We start from the raw sequence: 22,467 nt of genomic DNA on the forward strand, positions 1-22,467 counted from the left end.
TGGTCAGTGAATTCTTTTGGTTTCTAATTTACCCTCTGATCCTATGAAATTTGAGGAATTTCCCTTTGTAATTTCTTAAAATATGGTGTCTAGATCATTTTTGGTCATGAGTTTGAGGTAGTCCAATAATTTTTAAATTATCTGTCCTCAGTCTGTTTTCCAGGCTAGTTGTTTTTCTGATGAGACAGGTCATATTTTCTTCTATTTTTTAATGCTTTTGAATTTGTTTGCTTCTTGATATATTGTGAAGTTTCTACTTCCCCAGTTATAATTTTAAAGAATGATTTTCTTCAATGAGCTTTATTTCATTTCGTCAATTCAGTATTATAAGGGGTTATTTTCTTCAGTAATTTTTTGTGCCTCTTTTACCAGGTTGTTAATTGTCTTTTTGTAATTTTCTTCTTTTTTCTCATTTCTTTACTCAACTTTTCCTCTATTACTCTTTTTTTTAAATTGTCTCATCTTATGTTGGCTCTGCTATTCTACAATTTGATTTGAGATATCATTTCAAAGCTATTTGGAAGGGAATTTTGAGAGAGGTCAGCTGAGGGCTTTCTCTACTCTGCTATCTTGGCATCTTTCTTTTGCAAAATTTTTTCTTTACTACTATTATTTGATATGTGTGATTGCTCAGTAAAAATGCTAAATCCTTTCTTCCATTTTGGCTCCATCCATCTCTTCCCCAGAACAAACTTAGTTGCTTTAGGCCAAAACACTATTCCATTAATAAAACAGAAGAATATCATACAACAATTTACCAAAGTGTTAACATAAAAGTTGATGCTGCCTCTCATTTTATTATTATTTTTTTTTTTTGAAAAAGAGATTCTTAGTTATTAAGATTGAAGTGACATGTGATTGCTTAATAAGTTTTTGGTGTAGGCCTCAGGAAGGTGTTCCTGGCAGCTGGGTCCTTGGAGGGTTCTTCCAAGGGCATAATCCTTTTTTTGTGAGTTAACATTTCTACTATTTCTGTGACATTAGATTGTATGCTTTTTGAAGGAAAGTATCTTGTCTTCTTTTCTCTTTTTTTCATAGTACCCAGTACAGTTTCTTTTACATGTTGTTTCTCTTGATTTTTGCATTTGAAAGTCAAATTTTCTATTAGGCTTTGGTCTTTTCATCAAGAATACTTGACAGTCCTCTATTTCATTGAATATCCATTTTATCCCTCTGAAGTATTATACACAGCTTTGATAGATAGGTGATTCTTGGTTTTAATTCTAGCTCCTTTGACTTCTGGAATATCATATTCCAGACCTTTCAATCCCTTAATGTACAAGCTGCTAGATCCTGTGTTATCCTGATTGTATTTCCACAATGCTTGAATTATTTCTTTTTGGCTGCTTGCAATACTTTCTCTTTGACCTGGGAACTCTGGAATTTGTCTACACTATTCCTTGGAGTTTTGCTTTTGGGATCTCTTGCAGGAGGCAATCAGTGGATTCTTTCAATTTCTATTTTGCCCTCTAGTTCTAGAATATCAGATCAGTATTCTTTGATAATTTCTTCAAAGATGATATCTAGGCTCTTTTTCTTTGAGCACAGCTTTCAGTTACTTCACTAATTTTTAAATTGTCTCTCCTGTATCTATTTTTCAGGTCAACTGTTTTTCCAATGAGATATTTCATGTTATTTTTTATTTTATTTTCATTCTTTTGGTTGTCTGTTATAATTTCTTGATTCCTCATAAAATCATTAGCTTCTATCTGCTCCATTCTAATTTTGAAGGAAATATTTTCTTAAATGAGTTTTTGGATATCCTTTTCCATTTGTCCAATTCTGCTTTGTAACGCAATCATCTCCTCATTGACTTTTTGAACCTCTTTTGCCATTTGGTTAGTTTATTTTCTTCAGTATTTTGGGGGGTTTCCTTTATCAAGCTGTTGATTCATTTTTCATTATTTTCTTGCATTGCTCTCATTTCTCTTCCCAATTTTTTCTCTACTTCTCTTACTTGATGTTAAAAATCCTTTTGGAGCTCTTCCATCACCTATGAGCAATTCATATTGTTTTGCAGGCTTTTGATGTATGAGCTTTGACTTTGTTGTCTTATTCTGGTTGTATATTTTGATCTTCTTTGTACCAAAGTATGATTCTATAGTCTGAGTATTTTTTTATGCTATTTGGTCATGTTCCCAGACAAATATTTGACTTTCTAACTCTTGGTCAAAGTAGAATTCTGCTTCCAGTGGGGGTGATGGTGGGAGTGGATGTACTGTCTTAGGCTGAGGAGTTTTGTATAAGCTGCTTGATCCTCCACCATCTGTGGACCTAGGGCTCCAGAAGAAACTGCCACTGCCATTGCTGCAACCACCACCTCTGCTACCCCAGAACTTGGGCACAATCCCAGCCAGACCACACCACCTCCCCTCTCAGATCTTGCAGCATTTTCCTACTGACCTTCTATGATCTCTTTGGTGTTTGTGGACTGAGAAGCTTGAAAACTGTCACAGATGCCAGTGATTCAGTTACCTGAGGCCGGCTCTGGTCCTGTTTTTCCTGGAGTTGGCCATGATGAACTGTAATCCACTCCCAGCCCAGTGCAATGGAACCTTCCTGTCAACTTTCCATGTCACCTTGGCCGGGAGATTTGTTTCACTGTGTCATTTTGTGAGTTCTGTAGCTCTAAAATTTGTTTAGAGTCATTTTTTTGTACAGGTATTTGGACAACTTAAGCAAGTACCTCCTTTTACTCTGCAATCATGGCTCTGTCACCTTCTACTTCTGATTTTATAAAATGAGACAGATAGGCTTAGAGGAAAATCTGGGGAAAATAATCTTAAAATAGTTAAATGGTGAATATCAAAACATAAATCATTAATAGTTCATTGTCAGTATGGTCTCCAGTGAAGAATTCTGGGCATATGACCTGGAATGGTTAATATCTAATATATTGATTTTTAAGTAGAGAGGATTTTTAAAAAATGCCTTTGTAATATTTTATATATATGTTTAATTTACAACTTAGTTGCTTGAATGTGTATATCTCCTAGAAGAATGTAGGCTCTTTGAAGATGACAATTGTCATTTTTCTGAATATTTTGATCTATTCTAGCTCTTTTGCACATTAGGACCTTAATAATTGTCAACTGAATTAAAATAAGAACGTGAAAAGCATTCTTTGTCTCAGGTGGTCCTGACTGTGATTGAATATAGAGAGAGTACTTTCTTTGTACTTAGCGAGTTATTAGTCCTTCATTCTCAGTCTCTGGGAGTGACCAGTGATGATCCTGGGACCAGTGATGCTGAGGAGTGGTGATCTCCATACCTGGCTAAGCATTACACAGACACGTTTGCCCAGGACAGAAAATACCCTGCCTCAACGCATAAGTTTAGGTTCTGGTAAGAGAAGGCTTTCAACATGGCCTGAAGTTATCTATAAGTGCCTATAGTTATGGTATGCATGAATGCGATATAATACAATTGTGCTGTAAAAAATAATGAAGAGGGTGGTTTCAGAGAAATCTAGAAAGAATTATATGACCTTATGTAAAGTGATGTGAGTAGAATCAGAACAGTATACACAGCAAAAGCAGTACTGTAAAAATAATATATTGTGAAAGAATGAGCAGCTCAATATTACAATGATTTTTCTCAATTACGAAAGGCTCATGAAATAAAATGCTACTCACTTTGAGATAGAGAATTACGATCTTAGCATGTAGACTGAAGCATATTTTGTTTTTCCTTTATTTTCCTTGTCTTTTTGTTAAGAACACATCTAATGACCAAATATGTTTTGTATGACATTATATGTATAATGGGTAATATTTACTGCCTTCTTAATGGGTGGGGATTGGGAGTAGAGGGAGTGAGAGAACTTGGAACTGAAAATAAAAAGTAAATATATGTACATATATATATATTCACATATATACATATTTATATACACATATATAAGTATACATATATGTATATACATATATACACATACATATACACATACACACATACATACACATATACATATATACACACATGCATAGACATATATACACACATATACATATATGTATACATATACATATATACATGTGTGTGTGTGTGTGTGTGTGTATAAAGGGTTTGCATAGAAGCACCAGACTTTCACATTCATGCTCACCAGCTGAATGATGGTGTTGCCATTCTCACCTGGGTCGATATCAATGTTCAGCAGAGAGATCATTAGGTTGTGGGCATAAGGAATCATTTCTTAAAGAATCTGGCATTTAAGAGTAGTGATCTGAAACAAACAGAAACAGGGAGCACTAAACTATATATGTTGACTTAGTTTTAATATGTAATAATATGGATATTTTATTGTATTTTACTTAGTTTATTTAATATTTTGCAATTGCGCTTTAATGTGATTTGAGTGTACTCTGTAATATTGAGGACCACACTATTTCTGACACCTTTATTTAAGGGGATTCTTAAATTATAAGTGTAATTTTAATGAATGAAGGAGTTTGGGACTGAAGAGTTTTTGAAACAGAGGGAATGGTACGAAAAAGGTGATTGGAAAGCCCCAAACATGTTGGAGGAAAACAGTGAATAATATAAATGTTGATGATGATGATGGTGATGATGATGATGGTGATACTCTAGCATTTATGTAATGCTTTAAGGTTTGCAAAGTACTTAAATCATATTATCTAATTTTATTCTCACAAATCTGGGAGGCAGGAGTTAGTAGTATCCCCATTTTATAGACGAGGAATCTAAGGCTAGCTGAAAGGATGACTTGTCCAGGTATGTATAGATAGTAATTGCCTCTGGCAAGATTTAAACTGAGGTCTTCCAAACTGCAGGTCTCACACTCTAACCAGTTTGCTATCTACCTGCCTATTTTAAAGAATTAGCAATATCTAGTCTGATTGAAATAAGACTACTTCTACCCAAAGTATTGCTAAGTCAAGCCCAGGTCAATAAGCAACTTGAAGATCAGTGGTGTTAGTTTTTTACTAGGATTTAAGGTAGCAGCTCTGTTTAGGCTCAAGAGGTAAACAGGAAAAAATGGATTCAACTCCTCCTATATCCATTCCCTACAGATATATCCTATCGTGGAAAAGACTGTCTGTAAACGCCAAGCTCTCATCATCTGTAACGTAAACTTTGATAGCTTTCCTCAAAGAAGTGGGGCTGAACATGATGTTTTGGGAATGATCAAACTACTGAAGGACCTTGGATGTAATGTGGATATGAAAGAAAACCTTACAAGTCAGGAAAGAACTACAGCCTACCACCCACTTCACTCGTTCCAAGAGACATAGAAACGCTAATTGGTATATCATGAGTGGCCAATGTCACAGAGACCTGGGTTAGTGTACTTCATTGCTTTAAAAAAGGACCTAACTCATATCTGAACCTCATTGTTCTCTTAGAGAATTGGAACCTGAAGAATCACTGATGTACAATCCTACTAATAACAGAATCTAGGGGAAATACTATTTCTTGACCCTGGTATATCCCTTGACATCTTCCAGTAGTCTCCATTCTATACTTGTTTCCTGCATTCTGGTTCCATTTTCTTATGTGTTTTTCTGTCTCATTACCACAATTGAAATTCTGCTGTCTGTTTTATCATTTCATATGAGTTCATTTCTGAGCACTGGTCCCTCCTTTTTATCTTACATTTCCTGTTGCATTGAATCCATACTTAAGAACGCTTGTTTTTTTCAGGTTTTATCTGTTACTTTTCATATTGCTATCATTTCTAAATACACCTCTAATCCCTAGACTAGCTAAAGAGTCATCCTCTGTAGTAATATCAACAAGAAAATTTTTTTTATTAATTTTTAACATTTATTTTCACACAATTTTGGGTTACAAATTTTCTCCCCTTTTATCCCCTCCCCCCCCAAAACCTGAGCTTTCTAATTGCCCCTGTGACCTATCTGCTTTCTCCTCTATCCTCCCTCCCTGCCCTTGTCTCCGTCTTCTCTTTTGTCCTGTAGGACCAGATAGCTTTCTTGATCTCTTAACCTGTATTTCTTGTTACCCAGTGGTAAGAACATTGCATTTCGTCCTAACCCTTTGAGTTCTAACCTCCTTACCTCCCTCCCTCTCCACCCCTTCCCCTTGAAAGACAGCAATTCAATATAGGCCATATCTGTTTAGTTTTGCAAATGATTTCCATACCAGTTGTGTTGTATAGGACTAATTATATTTCCCTCCATCCTATCCTGTCCCCCATTACTTCTATTTTCTTATGGTCCTTTCCCTCCCCATGAGTGTCGACCTCGTATTGCATTCTCTTCCCCATGCCCTCCCTTCCATCCTCCCCCCCACCCTGCTTGTGCCCCTGTCCCCCACTCTCCTGTATTATGAGATAGGTTTTCCTATCAAAATGAGTGTGTATTATATTCTTTCCATTAGTGGAATGTGATGAGAGTAGACCTCATGTTTTTCTCTTGCCTCCCCTCTTTATCCCACCACTAATAAGTCTTTTGCTTGCCTCTTTTATGAGAGATAATTTGCCCCATATAACTTCTCCCTTTCTCCTCCCAATATTTCTCTCTCACTGCTTGATTTCATTTTTTTTTTAATATATGATCCCATCCTCTTCAATTCACTCTGTGCACTCTGTCTCTATGTATGTGTGTGTGTGTGCATGTGTGTGTGTGTGTGTGTGTGTACTCCCACCCAGTGCCCAGATATTGAAATGTTTCAAGAGTTATAAATATTGTCTTTCCATGTAGGAATGTAAACAGTTCAACTTTAGTAAGTCCCTTATGATTTCTCTTTGCTGTTCGCCTTTTCATGGTTATCTTCATTCTTGTGTTAGAAAGTCAAATTTTCTTTCCAGCTCTGGTCTTTTCATCAGGAAAATTTGAAAGTCTTCTATTTCATTGAAAGACCACTTTTTCTCCTGAAGTATTATACTCAGTTTTGCTGGGTAGGTGATTCTTGGCTTCAGTCCTAGTTCCTTTGACTTCTGGAATATCCTATTCCATTCCCTTCTATCCCTCAATGTAGAGGGTGCCAGATCTTGTGCTATCCTGATTGTATTTCCACAATACTTGAATTGTTTCTTTCTAGCTGCTTGCAATATTTTCTCTTTCACCTGGGAATTCTGGAATTTGGCCACAATGCTCCTAGGAGTTTCTCTTTTTGGATCTCTTTCATGCGGTGTTCTGCGGATTCCTTGAATATTTATTTTGCCCTCTGGTTCTAGAATCTCAGGGCAGTTTTCCTTGATAATTTCATGGAAGATGATGTCTAGGCTCTTCTTTTGATCATGGTTTTCAGGTAGTCCCAGAATTTTTACATTGTCTCTCCTGATTCTATTTTCCAGGTCAGTTGTTTTTCCAATAAGATATTTCACATTATCTTCCATTTTTCGAATCTGCGCGGTATGTTCTGAGATATCTGTCTTTCTCGAAAAGTCCTTAGCGTCCATCCGTACCATTCCAGTTTTGAAAGATCTATTTTCTTCAGTGAGCTTTTGAATCTCCTTTTCCATTTGGTTAATTCTGCTTTTGAAAGCATTCTTCTCCTCATTGGCCCCTTGCACCTCCCTTGCCAACTGAGTTAGGCTAGTTCTCAAGGTGCCAATTTCTTCAAGATTTTTTTGGTTCTCCTTTAGCAGGGAGCTGATCTGCTATTCATGCTTCTCCCTCATCCCTCTCATTTCCCTTCCCAGTCTTTCCTCCACCTCTCTAACTTGATTTTCAAAATTCCTCTTGAGCTCTTCCATGGCCCGAGCCCATTGGGTGGGCTGGAACACAGAATCCTCGATTTCTGTGTCTTTCCCTGATGGCAAGCATTGTTCCTCCCCATCAGAAAGGAAGGGAGGAAGTGTCTTTTCTCCAGTAAAGTACCCTTCAATAGTTTTATTTCTTTTCCCTTTTCTTGGCATTTTCTCCAACCAGTGGCCTGACCTCTGAATGTTCTCCTCACATCCACCTCGCCTCCTGGTCCTCCCAGCCAGCGTTTGGGGACTGAGATTCAAATGCTGCTTCCCGCCTTAGGATTTTTGGCGGGGGCAGGGCTGCTATTCAGTGTGAGAATTAAGTTCAGGTGGTCAGGGGCAGGGCCGCCTCTCAGGCATATTTCCCTCTGGGGGTTTATGCACAGACCTTCCACAATGGATCCAGGCTCCTGCCCGTTTGGGGAGCCCCCGTCCGCAGGCGCCTCTCAGCTTCTATCTCCCGGGGGGGCCCGAGCCTTGGGGGCACCCCACTCCCCTCTCAACCCGCCAAAGAGACTCTCTCACCCACCCCCGTCAGTCACCTGTTGGTGGGGGGGCCGGTGCCGCCGCTGAAGATCCCGCCTCCGGAGCCCTCTCAGATCTGTGCCTCTCGGAGCCGTGGCCGCTGCTGCCACTGCCACAGGTCCGGGCTGGGCTCCGCGTCTGCAGCGCGACGGACCTTTTGAGAGAGGTTTGCAGGTCCCTCTGTGGGTGGGGGGACCCGCGTGGCCGCTGGAGATCCTGTCTCCATAGCCCTCTCAGATCTCCTCCCCTCAGTGTCGCAGCAGCCGCACTCCGCTCCCCATCCTGGCGCCCAGTCCGCGGCGGGAAGGACCCCCCGCGAGAGGTCCGCAGGTCTCTCCGGAGCAGGAATCTCCCTCGCTCCAATACTCCGTGGTCTCTGGGTGCAGAATTCGCCCTGGCTTGGTCCCCTCTAGCCGTTCTGTGGTTTGTGTGTTCGGAGCTATGTGTATGTGCGTCTTTCTACTTCGCCATCTTTGCTCTGCCCCGAGCTATGTCTATGTGCGTCTTTCTACTTCGCCATCTTGGCTCCGCCCCCAAGAAAATTTTTTAATAAGAAAGAAAAAGAGTTCAGCAAAAATAATCAGTACATAAAGCAAAATTGAAAAACTGTAAGATTTTACTCAATGATGGTTACCCAGAACTGCAAAGAAGGGAAAGGTAGATTTTCTCATCTTTTCTTTGGGGTCAGGCTTGGTCATTATAATTATACAATATTTAATATAATTTTTGTGGGATAGATATCCTTTCAGTTTACAATGACATAAAATTGAATATTTTATAATTTTCTATTGCATATTTCCCTTTTCATCAATTCATGTGTGTTTCTATACTTTTTCAGTATTTTGTACTCATTATTTCTTACAACACAATATTCATGAAACAGCTTTGACCATTCTTTAATCACTGCTCACCTCTTTTGTTTTCAGGTCTTCCCTAATTTAAAAAAAAACAATTGCTGCTATAAGTATTTGTGCATATTTTTTTGCAGTTCTTTCTATATTTGACCTTCTTTAAATATTTATATCTATGCATATGTACCCATATACACACATACATACACACATATTATATATATATATATATACAGTTTATGAATATTTTTTCACTTTCTCAAAATAATAAATTGTTAAACCAATGCAGAGCTGTGCAAAGAGTGAATCAATATGCCTGGCTTTTCACAATTTTTACAAAATTGGTTATTTCTGTAATTTCTCATTTTAAGCAATTTTCTGTGAATGAAGTAAAACCTCTGAGTTTCTTTGATTTGCATTTATTTTATTATTGGTGATTTGGAGAAATCTTTTAAAAGGTGATTAAGAGTTCCTAATTTTTTTTTTGATAACAGTTTATTCATCTCTGTTGACAACTTATCCAGCTGGAAATGGCCTGTATATTTGTGATATATTTATGTATTAATTTATATTCTATTATTATATTTTAGATCCATTATACATCTATATGTAGTTGCATAGTAGATAGAGCACTGAGCTTAGAATCACTAAAACTTATCTTCACGAGTACAAATTCAACCTCCAGCACTCACTGGCTGTGTGACCCTGGGCAAGTCCCTTAACCCTGTTCTTCATCTGTAAATTGAGCTAACAAAGGAAGTGGTTAACTACTCCATTATTTTTCCAAGAAAACCCCAAATGAGTTCATGAAGAGTCAGTCAGACAGAATTGAATGACTGAACAGCAATAACAACAAAAATATATAAATGAATATATAAATGAAGTAGCACAAATATAGAGGTTGTATATTTGTAATGCACACACCTATATGTACATATATATATACATATATATATATGCATGATCGATATCACACCCATATTAGAGATTTTTAATACAAATATTATCAACCAAGTAATAGATTCCCTTCTTATTCTAACAACACTCATTTTGTTTATGCAAAGTTATGGAAGCTCAAGACATATCCTTGAAACTTGGATTACTGGCAAAATAGTTCATAAGGCAAGAAGGAGAATAGGGTTCCCACATGGCTTTGGCCACATTTATCTAGGTTCAGTGCTACACATGAGGAAACATTGTACTTACTTGAATTTTCATTTCCTCTCTCACTCCCCATATACAATCTGTTTCTAAGTCCTATTGATTCAACCTCTGAAACATCTCTCAAACTTTCTCTCCTGTGACACTGTCATCAACCTGCTACAGACCTTTATCTCCTCATGCCTGGAATATTGAATAGTTTGCTGGCTGTTGCATCTCCCTGCCTCAAGTTTTTTCCCACTGAATGCTTCCTTCACAAATTTATCAAAGTGATCTTTTGGAAGTATAGATCTGATCATATCACTAAAATTCAATGACTCCCTATTATCTGAGGATCAAATATAAAATCCCTTTTTTGACTGTTAAAGTCCTCCATAACCTTGATGTCTTCCTGATATTATAGTTTTCTTACCCTTTACCAGACCACACTCCATCCCATATGTTCTGCAACCCAGTGACACTAGTCTCCTTGCTATTTGTTGCACAAGACACTCTATATCCCAAATCCAGGAATTTTAACTTTCTGACCCTAATTCCTGGAATGGTCTCTTTCTTCATCTTTCCCTCCAGGCTTTCCCGGTTTCCTTTAAGTTTCACCTAAAGCACTACCTTCTACAAGACTTTCCAGATCACTTTTAATGTCAGTGCTTTCCTTTTGTTTATTACTTCTTATGTAACTTGTATATATATATATATATATATATATATATATATATATATATATATATATATATATACATATATATATATATATATATATATACATATATATATGTATATATATATATATATATATATATATATATATATATATATATATATTGTTTTCTACATAGTGGTTCATATGTTGTCCCAACTTCCCCATTAGACTATGAGCATCTCAGGAGCAGGAATTGTCTTTTGTCCTTTTTCATATTCCTTATGGTTCATACAATACATGGTGCATTTTAAGTATGTAATAAATGCTAATTTATTGAGTGACTGGAAAGAAAAACAAAAAAAAATTTATATGTGTTTATAACTGCTTAAAAATCCAGAATGCAGCCTTTTCACTTTCTGGAAGCCATGCTTTGCTTTTCTTTAGTGAATACATTTCCTTATTTACTGAAGTTATATTCACTCCTACATTTATAAGAAAAAAAGGACAATGTATAAATTCCCAGGGGAAGCAATTCATGTCATTTATAGCAGCAGGGTCATAAGGAAGTGGTTACCCTATTTCTCAAATAATAAGGAAAGCTATATTCCTTTGTCATCCTTATGAAGCATCCATGCCAAACACTATGTTTTGCTATGTTGTTTCTTTCCCCTACAGATCTAAGTACTAATTACCCACTAGCATATCACATATTCCTTCTCCAGGTATGGAATGCTGTCCGAGAAACAAAATAATCTCTCAGAAAAATACATCACAAACTCTCCACTGACTAACCTTTCCCCTCCCAGGAGTTTCTTGTCTCTCACTGCAGAAACCTACCTCTTTTATAGGAATACTCTCCAGTGGCACCCATTACCCTATTTTGGGCAGCTTACAGTTGTGGTCCCATCTGACAGAACCATCAGGTTCTGTCTTCTTATCCTATGAAATCAGCTGCAATTAATTTATGCCTGGAACAGTATCCTTTTCTTTTGAGGTTTAAGGATTGATGACTTTGCAGAAGAAACTATTCTACCATTTTTCTAGCTACTTCTAATTATTAACTTTTGAGTATCTCTCAGGAAATGGAGTCAGAGTTGAAGGCATTTGCTGGCCACACAGAGCACTGGTTATCTTAACACATGGTGTTCATGTCGCATGGCATCTGGGATAGTATTTGTGGAACAGGGCATGTAAAGCAAAAGCCAGATGTGCTGGCTACTAACACCATGTTCCAAACCTTCAAAAGCCATAATTGCCCCAGTCTGAGGGGTAAATCCAAAGTTATCATCATCCAGGCATGCCAAGGAGATAAGTTTTGGCTATAAATTAACCTAAATGTGTTCAATCATTGACAGTACCTTGCAGTGTAGTTGTAGTCTATACTTTCTCTGGGGTGGGAGTAGGGGATACGGGGAGAGGCTTATGCTTATTCAAGTCCTGTCCTACTCCTTAGGGAAAGAATAAACATCCCTAAGTTAGTTACTCTATTATACCTCATAATTATAATTGAATGACCTGAAAGCAGAGAAACTCTAATGTCTTTCTAGAAAGATGTTCAACACAGATTCATACACATTAAGTTTTGCACATTTTTCCTCCCTATTTTCCAGTTTGGCAATACTCTCCACTTATTCTATCTTGGGTAGAGCTGGATATTAGTCATGTTAAAAGAAGAGGGGTGGCAGTTTAGTAGATGAGTGTGTGTGTGTGTGTGTGTCTGTGTGTGTGTGCATGTGTGTGTGTATGTGTGTATAAATGTTACCCATGAATACTTTGAAACATAATGTCCTGCTTTGTTTAATGATTGCAGCTGTTTGTGATGAGTGACTAACAAATCACTTTGTCCCTAGAGGGCATTGGCATGATTTGGGTACAAGATGAAGAAGGATATTCTACAGACTATGGCCACTTCATGCAAGTTCAGAGAACTGAACTTTTCAAGTTATTCTGTTTGACTGGAGAACGTAGCAAAGGACTTCATTACTTTTTGTTCCACAACCCCACATAAGTGGTTTCTTAGATAGGAACTTAAAGATCCTTTAGCAGTATACAGATACTGGTTATGCATAGTTTAGAATGTATTTGTTTTGTGGTACCGTAGAATGTGGTACCATAGATTAAAATCCAATTTCAGTTTTTTCAGCTGTGTCAAACACTTTCAGTTCCCATATGGGGTTTTTGTTGCAATGATATTGAATTGCTTTTGGTTTTACATATATGAACACTTACATGTGTATACACATATAAACCTGTATGTGTATAATATACATATACATACATGTACACATGCACATATACATGGGTGCATACATACAGATATATGCATATATACACACATTATATATATACATATACACATATATACATACATATACAAACCATTATTAATATGGAAAATTGGGAGAAAAGAAGAGAACAAGTAAAGAAACTTAGGCATTATACATTAGATACAACATTTTTTCTGGGGCAGCTAGTTGGCACAGTGCCATGAGTATAGTTGTTGGAATTAAGAACACTAGAGTTCAAAATCACTCAACTTCTCTCAGCTTCAGGTTCCTTATCCATAAAATGGGAATAATAATTCTTTTTTTGAGGGTTATCGTGAAGATCAAAGAAGATAACATATATCAAGTGCTTTGCAAACCTTAAAACACTACATAAATACTAGTTTTTATTATTGTTGTAATTCCTATTATTATTGCTGCTCCATGTGTCGCTGTACTCATATTATAAAGTTCATGCTTGACGTTCTGCTTCTATGACTCCATTTCCCTATGTGTCCTTCCTGATGTATTCAACATTTCCAATACTATAACTGTCTAGATTATTATTACTACCACCAGGCCTCCATCATCCTTCTACTGTCCAACCATCACCCCACTTCATATTAATCTTGATATTTCAGATCTTTTTACTTTGTTTTTTCTTCTCACTTTGGCCCACAGGCTAAAGTTTATAATAATTCATAGGGCTTTCAATCTAGAATTGGAAAGAATTTCAGAGGTAAATTGCTTCAGTTTCCTCATTCTACAAGTAAAGAAACTGAGGTTCATGCTAAGGACAAACATATTAAACATCAGTGCTGAGACTGGCACTCATGCCCTAACTTCAGTCATGTTGTCTGACATCCTTCCGTGCTGCCAATCTACTCCAGGCAGGGTGTAATTACCACACATTATAATATTCAGTCTTAAACTGCTTCCAAGAACTATACGCTATGCTCTGTGTGTAATGTGGAGGTGGAATGAGACATTTAAGCTACTTTGAGTAAAGCGTTCCTCCCTTGTAGAGCAGGAATTCAGGTAAGAGATTCCTTCCTTCCTTCCTTCCTTCCTTCCTTCCTTCCTTCCTTCCTTCCTTCCTTCCTTCCTTCCTTCCTTCCTTTTTTTCCTCCTAGTAATACTCATATAGCATGGTGTCAAGTCCCTGCACAACTACTTACTCTAACAAAAATTCAGACTTAAGCCTTTAGCTTGCTAATCTCATTCTATTGTCTATTACTTTGGGCCCCAGAACATTCAGTAGCAATGGGTCACTTGAGTTTTCCTGATCACTTTACCTGCTACTTCAGCTCTCTGACTCCTAATTAGTTATTTCTTATCCTATAAGATAAATAAATGAATATCTGATTCTGACATCTCCCTTTCTCTTTTCTATTACCATGAGATTTAACATTCAAGAAATACATTTGAAGTTCTGATTTATGAGGAAAGAAAAAGTTTATTATAGTAGTTAAAGATCTAATTTCAAAGCTAGGAAAGCTTAGCCCATCCACATATGGCATGGTGGTGTGTATAGACTGCATGATCCTGGACAACTCACGTAACCTCTCATTCCTCTAGGTAACTCTCTAAGACCATAAGTTAAAAAGGTAACATTCAGAGGGACATTCTGCCCTGGACCATTACACATTCCAAAAAACTGCAAGTCTAATCCCAGTTTCTATATAAGACAGAAGAAAATATACAAATTCAGGCATTATAGATCAGGGTAACATTTATGAAGACAGTTACTCAGCATAAATTTTTAATTAAATTTAATTGAAAATTAAATTTAATTGAATTTAATTAAACTCAGTTTTTAATAATTAAAATTTTATTAATTTTTTAACTAGATTTAATTAGATTTAGTTAACTAGATTTCCTCACACTTATTTTGGCCTTTTGCAACTGAGTGTATGTAATTTGCTTATATTTCCCCAAGGGAGGATTGTCTTCTACTCTAGATCACCCCTAGTTGATTTGCAATTTGTTCATCTGAGTGTTCTAGATCAGGCTTCTTATCTCTTCCTATAATCCCAAATTTCCTCTTAGGTAATCGGGAGGTCTTTTGCTGGTGAGTCTGGGTGTCTTCTACTCATATTCCAACTAATAAGCTGTTATCTACTTACCTTCTCTCACTTCCAAAAGTGAGAAACACAAAGAAATGCATAGAGTTCCATCACCTTTGAAGTGCTCAGAAATAAATCTATTCATCATGCCTAGTCATTTATCATGCCCTCCTTGGCCAATTTAACCTGTTGCCTATGAATCAAAAACAAAACAAAACAAACAAAATCTATTTTTCATCTGTAGTCTACTACAGTCTACTGTCCTTGTGTGTAATTATCTCTTGTAATCCTAAAGATATTGCTATTCTAGAGTCTCGTTTGACATAATCTCTATCTGCTATGATAGGTTCTGTACATTAAGCACTAACCTGATTTAGTAATGTACTTTATAGATGTTCGATAAAGTTGAATTGTTTCTAATGCTCACTCAACCTAGACAGAAATAGTTCCAAACTTTCACTCTTCAGTTTACTTCTAAAACAAAAATCATATCCCTGAATCTTAATTCCCTTTTTATTTTAAGATAACATTCCTTGGAGAGTTAATAAAATGGAGTTTGTTATCATCAAGCAACTCATACAGTGTTTCAAGCAATATGCCTACTGCTGGCACTTGGAGGATATTTTCCATAAGATCAGTCTCTTTCTAGATGTCCTACTCCAGGAGTGGGGAACCTGCAACCTCAAGGCCACATGTAACCCTCTAAGTCCTCAAGTACAGCTCTTTGACTGAATCTAAATGTCAGAGAACAAATCCCCTTAATAAAAGGATTTGTTCTGTAAAACTTGGACTTAGTCAAAAACCACATGCAAGGACCTAGAAGGCCCCATGTGGCCTCAAGGCCTCAGGCTACTCAACTGTATCCTACTCTAGTTAATACTCATTTTTAGATCTCTTCTAGAACCCTGGAGATATTTCTGGACTAAAACATTTCTTTCTGAACTTTTAGACTTCCTTTAGAGCTTATAGACCTTTAGAATAGAACTAGGCATTCTCATAGAAAATAATCAAATAGCCCTTTAACCTAACAATATGCCTTGTCTGGGACATATGTGAAGAAGTTGAACTATTAGTAGGTACTTCAGAGACAAACAGAGGGTTTCTCATTTACAGTATTCTACTTATATTTCTAACTATCATATTGTTCAACTAAAATATGAAGTAGATCTACTTTGCCTCTGGTCATCCTCCATTCCTTTTATCATTTTGTTCCTTTTCATTAGCCTCACCCTCTGACTTTTCTAGTACACAAATGCTGACTTCAGCAATTCAAGCACTCATATGACTATCAGGAACACCCCACGTTCCCAACTTGAAATTCTCCCTACCCTTTTGTCTTCTTCAATAAACCTTCTCTGACCTGAGTCCCAATTCATAAAGCTATAATCTCCACCAGAAAACTGACAAAGTATTTAGGACACAGTGTTCACTAATGGCCTAAGTGTTTATTTTCTTCTCAGAGGCTCAACTATGTCTCTCAGTAATTCTCCCAAATTCAGTGCCAGGAACTATGGCTCCAGCCACATCCCTGAGATGAGATGGTGAAGGTAAGAGACAAAGTATTTGTCCAATTTAGTGCCTAGTAATCATTCGAATCAGACAGAATAGTTGTCATAAATTACACCTTCATTAATATCAACTAAGTGGTTTATATGTTCCAAAATGATTCCAGCATATTCAAGGGTATTTTTAAGGCTGAAAATGGAAAACTGGAGACCAATGGAAAAGCCACTGCTATCTCAGAAAAGGGATGATCCCATCAATATTAAATTGGGAGATGATGAGACTTAGTTTGTAGTAGAGTCAACTATATGTCCTTACTACCTTGACTTCCTTTGAATGGGGGAGCTAAGTGTTATGATCTTTGCTGTCCCTTCTGTTGATGTCCCTAAGTTCAAGATGAGAGTAAAACATGAGAAAAATGATTATTCTCTTAAGATTGTTAGTGATGCCTCTTACTCTACCAACTGCTTGGCCACCCCAGCCAAGGTCCCAGAAGACAGTAGATGAACTTCTTTCTAATTGTAGTATTTTGGATGTGGTGGTACTGCCCAAATCATCATCCTTGCTTCCATTGATGCTTCTGTGGTTGTGGATAAGTTCATCCCTGAGCTAAATGGAAAGCTCACAGGCATGACTTTCCATGTTTATATTGTTATTCTATGTGGTCTACTTCCTGGAAAATCCTGTTAAATATGATATCAAGAAATGGTAAAACAAACATCAAAGTGGCCCTTGAAGGGAATCTTGCTTTACATGGAGCACTGGGTTATAGTGTGTGACTAAAAAGAACAACACTTTTGTATCTTCAGTGCTAGTGATGAGGTATAATCATTAAATATTATTTTTGTCAAGCACATTTCTTGCTATGAATATGGTTATAGCAACCATGTAATAGACTTCACAGCCTACAGGGCCTCCAAAGAGTAAGTAGAAAGCCATGGATTTTTATCCCTACCCAGAAGATTAGTTCTGTCATTGGGGAGCACATATCTCTAATCTATTTCTTTAATACTGGAAATCTCATGCCTTCATGTGGTCCTTAACCTAAGGCACTCTTTTACTAGGGAGGAGAAACATAGAGTCCTATGTTAGGTACCATCAGTAATATCATCATATTAAAAAGAAAAAAAAACTCATCTATGGAATTATTTCTTCATTTAAGGTGTGGAAGGCATTTGAGACTCCAGAGAAAAACTCCCAGATTCCCCCAGTGGAAAGATTATCTTTGACAAGAAATTTTACCTCTTCCCAGGAGTTTTTAAAGCTAGAACAAAGAAATAGCCTCTATTGGCAACTCAGGCAAACTGATCCAAGGAATGAGGAACCAAATTGCATTATTTAGGTTCTAAACTGAAAGTCAAAGGCACACAGATAAAAGATGGTGTGGTGTTGATTATCCTATGAGCTCCAGTTGCCTATATGATATTTTATAATGGTTTATATTACTTCATTATGACATTAATTTGACCTTGGTCATTATGTGGCTGTATAGATGAGACTAGTCCAATATGAATGAATAAAACATTCATTAAGCTTTTACTTACCTACAAAGCACAGTAGATATAAACAGAAAAAAAACATACTCTCAAGGAGCTCACATTTTGTTTGGAAAGATAACACAAATAGAAGGTTTTAGCTGCAAATCAGATGGGCAAGTCCCATAGTCCTTAGGAAGAAGTAGAAAAGCAGATGTAAATACTTCCTTAATGTTATATTATTTAATATCACTATTCACAGGGTTCTTGGGAAGATGTCATTAGGTTTTGAGGGGAGATAATGGTCCAGTGGAGATGGTTTGACTTTCCTGGCACATGCTGCCTCCTTTGTGTCCTTCAGGGTGCTTTACTGTCTCAGTTAAGCTGACTTGGTTGACCTGTGTGTACAGTTGACTGTTGGGGATTACTGGCCCTTTTTCCACCGGAGTTGCTTCCTTGACTTTGTCTTTTGTTTGGCCACACTCTTAGAGCTCAGGTGTATATGTTCATCTTTTGTTGCTGAAGAAGACCATGTAATCAGAGAAATAATGACCTGACTTGCATTTGACTTTGTGTTTTGAATGAGGGAGGGCTGTGCAAGTCACCAGCCTCACTTCTCTTCCAGAGTCATCTGAATCCAGTGATCAGATATTCATCAGAATGACTGGAGATGACTCAGGATGAGGCAATTGGAGTTAAGTGACTTGCCCAAGGTCACACAGCTAGTGAGTGTCAAGTGTCTGAGGTGAGATTTGAACTCAGATCCTCCTGACTCCTGCACTGATGCTGCCCCTAAAGCTCAGGTAATGAAAGGGGAAATATAGATTAGAAGTGAACATCCATTTAACCCCGAAAATTAATGTTTATTCTAAAATGGTATTATTCATGTCAAGAAAGGAAAGATATAGTGATCCTCTTCCCTGTCATCTAGTCATCTCATCACCACCCCAACTTCAACTGCACAGGAGAAATGTGAATGCTGCTCTAAGTTATGAAGGCCATAATATAAATCATCTCAAATAGGGATGGGATCATTTTTGTGTTTTTATGTGTAGACCCAAGGTGGAGACTGGTCCTGTGCCATGGATTGGCCCTGTTATGATACTTCCTTATTATAGCCATCTCCTCTTTTATCCAGGAAGTAACATGCTATCCAGTCCTGAAGTGCCTGATTCTTCTAGAAAGATGACAAATGCAGAATATTTGTCCAAACCTATTTCCTCATGTCTCCCTGCCTACATTTCTGCTTTTATACTCTCACTCATGCTTTTCTCTAAAACCTGAAATGCTCAGGCCAAATGTGGTCCCCCAAAAATGATGTCTGACATCCTCAAAGAAGTTTTTCCTCACTGATTCTCTCCTTTTCTAGTCTTTGGTGATTAAAAACACCTTTTCATTATACCTGATCTAGGTTTTTTATTTTTAGTATGACCTACCACTCATTTTATTTTTATTACTTCAGATGAAAATGTCTTCATTTTGAAATATTAATAACTTGAAGCCAGGGATAATGTCTTCTACTTTTTTTGTCCTCTCCATTTCTCAGAACAATTTATGGATATAGAATAGCTTTTAATTATTATTTTTAAACAGAATGGGACTACAACAGCTTTTTACAAAGGCAATTATTTTTCTTTTGGAGTCATCAGTGAACAAATCATCACAAAGCGGTCACTGGATCAGTGTGCATTCAGGTTAAGTGATACTTAGATGAGTAAGACAACTATTTATGCTTAGAGTATTTCTATGCCTCTTAAAACTCCAAATATCCCTTAATTTCCAAAGAAGCAGATGATTGGGCATCATTTCCTATTTGATTATAAGCTCTTTGAGACCATGGTCTGTCTGTCTAACTTTGTATGCCCAGTGACCAACAAAATACATTGTACACTTAATTTTTTGAACAATTCCTGTGATTAAATTCCCATATGGAGTTCTCAGTGAGAAAACTCCTACCAATGTAAATCAGTATAAATGAATAAGTATTTAAGCGTTTAGTTTGGTGATGACACAACACTAAGGGTTGCAGCTACAAAGTTAATATGTGGTCTAGCAACTAATCTACAACTTACAGTGTCAGAGAGTAACCTGGTACACTGAGAAGAAATGTGACTTGGCCAGTCTCACAGTGTTAAAATGTGTTCCAGGAAAGAGTTGAACACAGGTATTCCTGTCATGAAGGTATAACTATCCACTGGGCAACATTTGCTCTTGCCCTAACCATAGTGATCACTTAAAATGTTTCCTGAACTCAATTTATTTGATAAATTTTTGAATAGGTAGAATGTAACTTATTCATTCCACTCACATAAAACTCATAGGAATACTACTAGAGATCTTGAAAGATGCCTGATGACCTTGATGTTATCCTAAGCCATTCCATTCAGATGAAAACCTCTAATCTACAATTCTGTTAGATTTTTTTCTTTTTTAAATATATTTTTATTTTTATTTCTATGTCATCTATATATCCCCCATACATCTCCATTTCCATTTTATGGCCTTTATGCACAAAATTAAAAAAAAATAATAAAAAATCAGCAAAAAAAGCAACTAATAAAGATGTAATATTTGATATTTCCAAACCATTGATTTCCATTTCTACAAAGAAGCAGAGGGGAGTATAACAGAGTTCTTATTAAATATGTTCCATATTCCTCATTATATTGATACTGGCATCTCTAGTTGACGTGCTCTGTATGTGTATACACACTCATACAAACAGATATTCATGCATAATTCTCCAGGTTGCACTGCTTTTTCATTTCCATAAGACATTCTCTATAATAGTCTTGTACCAAGCATCTTCCCTTTTCCATAACACTTCCAGATTTTATGTGTTGTCTTCCCTCAGTAGATGTTAACCTCCTTGAGGGAAGGGACTGTTTTCCTTTTTTGCTTCTATTTGTAATTCCCAAAATGCAATAGTACAGTGCCTTACACATAGAAAATGTTTACTAAATTCTTGTTTGCTCACTGACTGATACATATCGATGATATCAACCCTTGAGTATTATGAAAAGTAAATTAAGGACCATTCTATTGGAAGTTTCTAAAGATTTAAGAAAAAAATAAAATAGCTTTTTCTTGCTGTTAGGAAAACATTCTAATAGTTAGAACTATCTATAAGTAGAAATGGCTGACCTCAAAAGATAGTGAGTCCCCTCCACTCCCAACTTTCAGGGTCTTCAAGTAGAGGCTGGCAATTGCTTGTCAGGTACGAGTGAAGATTATTTCCTGTGTGGGTGGGACAAGACATTTAGTGAGGTCTCTTCCAGCTTTCAAATTCTGAGACCTTTGGAAGTTTTGATGATTATACTATAGGACACACACACACACACACACACACACACACACACGGCAAAAACTAGTCACATGATTATTTTCTCACATCTCATCCTGAAATATTAGATACTTAATCCCCCTCTGCCCATTCCTTGTGAAGTTTCTGGGAGAAATGGCGAAAGAACTATTTAAGGACCATCTTATCAAAACCTTTCATTTTACTAAGCAAGAAGCAAAGACCCAAAGTTAATGTCAAAATAGATAATAGAACCAAGGCAAATGCTTTTAGTAACATTGTTGACAGCTTGGTATTCTCTGGGAACAGGGACACAGGAGCACCAGCTCTTCCAGAGCAGCAGCCTCTAGTCTTAGAGGAATATGACAATTCAGTAGGGCGAGTAGCCTTGGGACCTTCTGGGCGCAACCTGATCTGAAGCTTACCATCTATGTCCTTACCCTCACATCAAAAAATTTCAACAATATAGGAAAGTAATGTTTCAGGTAAGAAACATCCTAGAGATCAGACACTCTGGGGCTTTCTTTACTTTCTTGCTCTACCCTAAGTGTTCCTAATCTCTCACTAATCCTCACTAGGGTTTCTTTATATCATGCCATGATCTCCTACTCTAGGGAAACCCAGATATTTATTGCCATAGTTTGGAAGACTTAAAAGGACATTCACACATTCATATCACATAGAACTGAAAGGGACCTTAAGGATTCTCAAATCCAACCACTTCATATTAGACATGTGGACATCGAGGTTCAATAAGGTGATGTGATTTTTTGAGATTAGTCAAATAACTACAGAAATATCCATGACATGAAAATTAACCACCTAATTCCTAAACCAGTGCTGTAATCAAGTAGGAGAGGAGAACAGGGGGAAGTTTTTGCATCCCAACTAGCAATTATGTTTGAGGAAGTTCCATTCAATATTTTGTGCTTGTATCAAAATTAGTTTACCAAAATGACTTGTTAACTCAACCAGACTTGACTAAAGTTATTTCTTGTTTTACTCA

At 36.9% G+C, this 22,467-nt stretch overlaps 1 pseudogene; it reads left to right on the forward strand.

Moving 5' to 3' along the window:
• The window catches only part of LOC140507708 (caspase-4-like), a 35,334-nt pseudogene extending 17,368 nt beyond the window's left edge, over positions 1–17,966 (forward strand).
• Positions 17,967–22,467: the final 4,501 nt, after the last annotated feature.

This window comes from Notamacropus eugenii, chromosome 5 (genome assembly GCF_028372415.1).
Source record: "Notamacropus eugenii isolate mMacEug1 chromosome 5, mMacEug1.pri_v2, whole genome shotgun sequence".
In the NCBI taxonomy this organism is placed as follows: Eukaryota; Metazoa; Chordata; class Mammalia; order Diprotodontia; family Macropodidae; genus Notamacropus; species Notamacropus eugenii.